The sequence below is a fragment of the Pelodiscus sinensis genome, chromosome 4 (genome assembly GCF_052426305.1).
Source record: "Pelodiscus sinensis isolate ZL-2025 chromosome 4, ASM5242630v1, whole genome shotgun sequence".
Lineage (NCBI taxonomy): Eukaryota > Metazoa > Chordata > Testudines > Trionychidae > Pelodiscus > Pelodiscus sinensis.
The window spans coordinates 34496537-34502578 of NC_143055.1; the positions used below are offsets into that span (position 1 = coordinate 34496537).

The 6042-nt window shown below is 44.5% G+C and overlaps 1 pseudogene; it reads left to right on the top strand.

The window, feature by feature from the left end:
- The first annotated feature begins 1229 nt into the window (after nt 1-1229).
- On the top strand, nt 1230-4877 carry LOC149524500 (zinc finger MYM-type protein 1-like; annotated as a pseudogene).
- Nucleotides 4878-6042: the final 1165 nt, after the last annotated feature.

A 6042-nucleotide genomic window follows, 5' to 3' on the forward strand; every position in this document is an offset into this window, starting at 1 on the left:
GGGCTTCAGGGCAGCAATGTCAGTTTAGAATGCCTGTGGCATTCTTTCGGGATTGCCTCAATTCTTCTTTGTACCATGTTTAGTACAGGCAGTCCCCGACTTACGCGGATCCGACTTATGGCGGATCCGCAGTTACGAACGGGGCTCCCCCGGAGGACACGGACTGCGGGACCTCGCGGTCCTGCCGCCCGTGTACTCCGGGGCTTTCTCCGCGTCTCCCTGGTCTGCAAAGCCTCGGGGAAGCCGGCAGCGGGACAGCCCAGACACCCCGCGGCTGTCCCGCTGCTGGCGTCCTCAGAGGCTTTGCTTCCCGTCTCCCTGGCAGACCAGGGAGACTGGGAGCAAAGCCGCGGAGGACCCAGGTGGCGGGACCGCGGTGCGTCTCGGTCCACCGCCCGCGTCTTCCTGGTCTGCTGGGGGGGGGGGGCGCAGCTAGTATGCCCCCCCCCCAGCAGACTAGGCTTTTCTCCAGACGCCTGTGGCAGAGCAGCTGGGGCGCTGCCGGTTGGTCCCGCAGCGCCGCTCTGGGCGCTACTGGACCAACCCGGCAGCACCCCAGCTGCTCTGCCCCAGGCGTCCTGCTGGTCAGTTTGAGCAGCGGCTGAATCAGGACACCTGGGGCAGAGCAGATGGGGTGCTGCTGGGTTGGTCCAGTAGCGCCGAGGAGTGGTGCTACTGGAGCAACCCAGCAGCACCCCAGATACTCTGCCCCAGACGTCCCCAAGTCAGCTGGTGCTGAAACTGACCAGCGCTGACTACAGGAAGCCCGAGGCAGAGTTGCTCTGCCCCGGGCTTCCTGGAATCAGCTGCCGATCAGTTTCAGCAGCAGCTGACTTGGGGACGCCTGGGGTTCTTAAGTTGATTCTGTATGTAAGTCAGAACTGGCGGTCAGTTTCAGCAGCGGCTAAATCTGGACGCCAGTTCCGACTTACATACAGATTCAACTTAAGAACAAACCTACAGTCCCTATCTTGTACGTAACCCGGGGACTGCCTGTACTGACAAAATTCTCAGCACTGCACAGGGCAGTCCCTGCCCCCAAGCTCTTACAATCCACATGACTGATGCACAGAAGACAGGACACACTGAGAAACTCAGAGCTGGGAATAATTTAGGGGGTATTTTTTCCACATCATAATTATCTCAAGTTCCTATCTGGTGGGCACCAGGAAAGAAGTGATTTTATGAGAGGATTAGGAGAAAGATGGTAACGGAAAAATCGATGCACTATGAAAGGCAGTGTGGGAGAGTTCTCAGAGATAGGAGTGGGAAAAGAAAACAGTGGGGGCATGAAGAACCATTGGGTAATGAACTAGACAAGGTCTGAACTGCAAAGGGTTTGTGCAGATCACAAAGTGAGATAAAAGGAGTTTAAATTCATTTATTAGAGGTCCTTGGCAAAGCTGGGCATTCAATACAAATCTGATTTGCAGTCCACAAAGCATCCTTCTTGGCTATAGCACTAATACCTACCTCTTTGCCCTTTTCATCTGTAGACCTCAAAAGGACTGTGCAGGAAGGAAAATGCCATAATCCCATTGTACAGAGGGGGAAGGACACAAAGAGGAATGCTTGCCTGAAGTTACTCAGTACATCAGTGGCAAAGCCACAAGCAGAATTCAAGTCCCCTGACTCTCAGATAATTGCCTTATCCATATACTCACATTGCTCGCCGTGTATGTGACATCATGCATTTTGCTGTAATGCTGGGAGTTCCTTTCCCAGACCTGAAGAAGAACTCTGTGTTGCTCAAAAGCTTGTTTCTCTCACCAACAGAAGTTGGGTCATTGACCGATATTACTTCCCTCAACTTGCCTCCCCATGCACAAGTTAAAATCCCCTTTTTGTTAGGAGCACTTTGTTAAGTGAGTTGTTCTTGCTCTTCAGGAGAGATGTATGAATTATTCTGCCATGACCATTGGTAAGGGAAGGTTTGTGCTGGTCCCAATACAGGCTAGTCTGGCTCTTAAAGACATCCCCTGACTGCAGGCAAGCTGACCGACTCACGAGTGGGGATGTGAATGGACAATCAGTTACCCGGTTACCCAGTAAGCATCACCTTTACTAGGTGATGCTTACAAGGTAATGGTTAACTGGTGCCTGGAAGTAGCCCCTGCATGTGGCCCACCACAGGCAGAGGGGTGCTCCCACCCTGCTGGGCCCACCATGCTGCAGGCTGGGGTGGGAGTCAGCAGCCGTACATAGAGCTGGGAGACAGCAGCAGCCTTGTACAGGGCCACTAGAACTGGCAGCAACCCCATGCAGGTGGGTGGGCGAGAGAGCCAGTGGACCCCCCCTCACCAGGTCCCTAGGCAAGGAAGGGAGTGCCAGTTTCACCATCCCAAGGGTGGGGCCTTAGAGGGAAGGAGTGGGGCCAGGGCAGTCCGCTCTCAACGCTGACCATCCCCTCTCCTAGTGCTGTCCAGAGAGCATCACCCTGGGATCTGCAATGTACTGTGCAGGGCTCCAGTGGCAATTTAAAGGGCCTGGAGCGCCGAACACCACCACTGGCACCATAGCATTGGTGGCCAAGAGCTTGGGGCCCCTTTCAATCACTGGGCTCCTGAGCAGTTGCTCCCTTTGCCCTCTCCTCCCCATATCAGCAGACCAGCCTGACTGCAATAGAGAAGAGCAGCAGCAACGCACCGCTACTCCCTATGGCTGGTTGGTTCTGTTCCTGGCAGAAAGGGACTGAGTAACACACAGCACCATGCTACTTTGGATCCTGCCAGGAAATGAACCTCCCAGGCCTAGACCGTTTCCTCCACAACCCACAGAGTGAGCAGACAAGTTGCCCCCTAACACTCTGCAGATGTGGACGTTGAACCATGCAGGAAGTTGTGTTGCCATGAATCTAGCCATACTCTGCAGGCCCTATCAGAGCTGGGGGCTAGGAAGGCCATTTGGCCCAGACCTCAGGAGACAGAGGCCTCAAATTTTGTCATTGTTTACAAGTCGTTTCCATTTATTATACATCTCGCAGTTATAACAGAGACAACAAAAGAAGCTATATATACCTGCAAAAATTGATTTAAATCATTGTGGGACTTCAGGCCTTTGCCAATTTTTTGGACACATCCAACTTTTAATCTGTGTGACTAGAGACTGAAGTAGCTTCTGTGATTAGTGTTGCAATCTTTGTGGAGTTTAGATGTTTTGAAAATTGTAATTAATTCTGTTACTGTAAAGTGATTTTGCTTGGTTTGAGAGGGAGTTTAACTTTTAAATTAGATATTTATCTCTGCATAGGAGATTTTCATATTGCTGTTTTTTCTTACATTTCTTCATATACAATAACCATATCAGGCTCAGTTGTAAGCTACCTCTTCATCCAGTTTTAGATTCACTTTTAAAGTTTTTTAGAATGAAAAGTTTTTTAATAAACTTTATAGCTCATCTGGCAATTGCCTCATGTTCATATTCATAATAATGCACCCATTATTAGAGGAATTTAATCATGGGAACATGATAGAAGACCAAATTTCAAGACTATGAAATAAGGCTACAAAGACCATAGTAAATAACACACCCAAACTATTATTATATAATATTCATTGCAAAGTATATACAATTAAAATTTTGTATAACCAATAGCCTTTAGTAAATTAATTTGTTACGTGTTACTGTGTTTTAAAAGAACCCCTTTAGAAAAATGAAGTGAAGATTTGAAAGTGGTGCAAGAGATCGTGAAAGCAAACAGAGTGAAGAAGCAGTTAAGAGTGTAAAGACAATAACATAGTAGAAAAGATGCCTCAACCATTGAACAATGACCATACTGACAGTGACATTTCCAGTTCTGATGATGAAAACTTTGTACCCACTGCCCTAAAATGAGGTCATTAGTAAGACACAGAAATGCTAACCATAGTGATAGATGCAGAATCTATACTCAATTTAGAGACTATTCAGGCAGAAAATGAGGACCTCAGAGATGCTATGCAGCAAGAGCAAGAACTTATGACTAGCACAAGACAGTGTAACAACAGTGGCGTCAGAACCTTATACTGGACTTCTTGATAAGAACAGTGTTGCTTAAATGCAGTCATTTCTCAGAGTTAGTTTTCAGATTCCAAGTAATATACTGAAAGATGCTGAAAATCATGCTTTTCCCACTCATCTGATGACAAAACCTCTTCCAATTGGAGAGATCTACACAAGAGACTGGTTCTGCTGGAAAAGCAGGCTCTGTACGGTTTTAACAGTATAGTTTAACAATAAAACTTCAAATGCACCAATACTGTCTGATCCATCCAGTTGGAGCATCAATAAAGGTTTGAGAAAGTTGAAAGACCAAATACCAAGATAACTATGTTACATGGAAATCAGCTAGTAGAGCAGCACTAGCTGACAGTTCAATTGAAAACGTACTCCTGAGTGAAATAAACACTGAAACTGATAACTGGAAAAAACTCCTTGAACGTATATTGTACGTCATTCTTTTTCTTTATGAATGGGGATTGGCTTTGTTTGGTTCCAGTCAACATATTGGTGACCTTACAAATGGAAACCTTGTTGGTACACTTGAGCTTCTTAGCAAATATGACCCACTTTTATCAGGCCATAGTAAGAGTGTTCGTGAATCACAAGACATTGGAAAAGGCATGCAAGTCCATTATCTGTCTACCAGAATACAGAACGAATTTATTGAGTTGTGTGGTACATTTGTACAAACAACAATTCTTGAAGAGATACGACATGCGAAGTACTTTTAGATTATTATTGATGCAACTCCAGACTGTTTTCATAAAAAATAGATGACGCTGGTTGTCCAATATGTTAAAATTGCAATAAGTTCAAAGGTTTCAATTGAAGAGCGATTCATTTTGTTCGATAATTCCACACAAAAAATGGAAAAGAAATCACCGCTTATGTATTAGAAATTCTGAAAGGTTTCAAATTAAATTTAAATGTTAATCAAATTAAAGTCTGCATTGGCCAAGCCTATGACAATATGGCTGGGAAGTACAATGGAGTACAAGCAGTCCTTCTTGAGCAAAATCCAAACTGTATTTTCTCCAGTTATGGCAACCACACACAAAATTTTGTTGGTGTTGATTGCCTTGAATCATGCAAGGGAGCAATGACATATTTTGGAACAATTCAGCAATTGTACAACCTCTTCAGTAGCAATCCTCAAATGTGGGAATTTCTGAAGCAGCATCTGCCTGTTTCCCTTCATGGCATGTTGACAACGAGATGGTCAACATGAATTGGTGGTGTTAAACCAGTTGCACAGCATTTGGACTCTGTGAGCTTGAATCTCTTACTTTCACAGCACAGGCTCATACTAACTTAAGTCAATTTAGACGTATACATCCACATTTGAATCCATTTAATGTTGTCCATATGGATGAAGTTGCTAAAAATGATCCACAAAACTAATCTTGTAATTGAAGCCCACAATTCTACATTAGATGTTGAGAGGGATAACACTGAACAACTTCTTAAAGATAATCAAAAAATTTGTGATCAATGGGATGCAAGCCTTTCTGACTCCAAATCCATAGCACAGGGTATTGACATTTCATCTGAGTTTTCCACCAATCTCAGCTTAACATCTCAAGCTGATGCTGAAAGTCACTATCGAGTCAATGGTTTTTTTTGTTATTATTTTGTGTCAAATCTGGTGGTTGAGGTGGTGAAATAATTAATAGTTTTGGAATGGCCTTTTTGCATTAGTGGTTGAGGATTCAGCCACAGCGGGCATTACTTTTGGATATGCTTTTTCCTTTAGTAGTTTGAGATGATAGGGTCCGGTTGAGACCAGTATTATGTTTTGATATATATAACCTTGTTCTCTCTTTGTTCTGTAGCCTAGGAAACCAGATAAGTATGGAGGTACTCTACTTTGCTGTGTTTCTTGCTTATCCTCATTGGCTCTGCATAACATCTTCAGAGTCAACCTCTTTGTAATTTCTGTAACCTGGTAGTTTGTAGTATAGGAATTTGTTGATTTAATTAGAAATTATATAAATAGTAATTAGGGGCGGGTATAATTGTATTAATTGTTTGCTTATTAATATTAATTTTATGGGAGTTAAC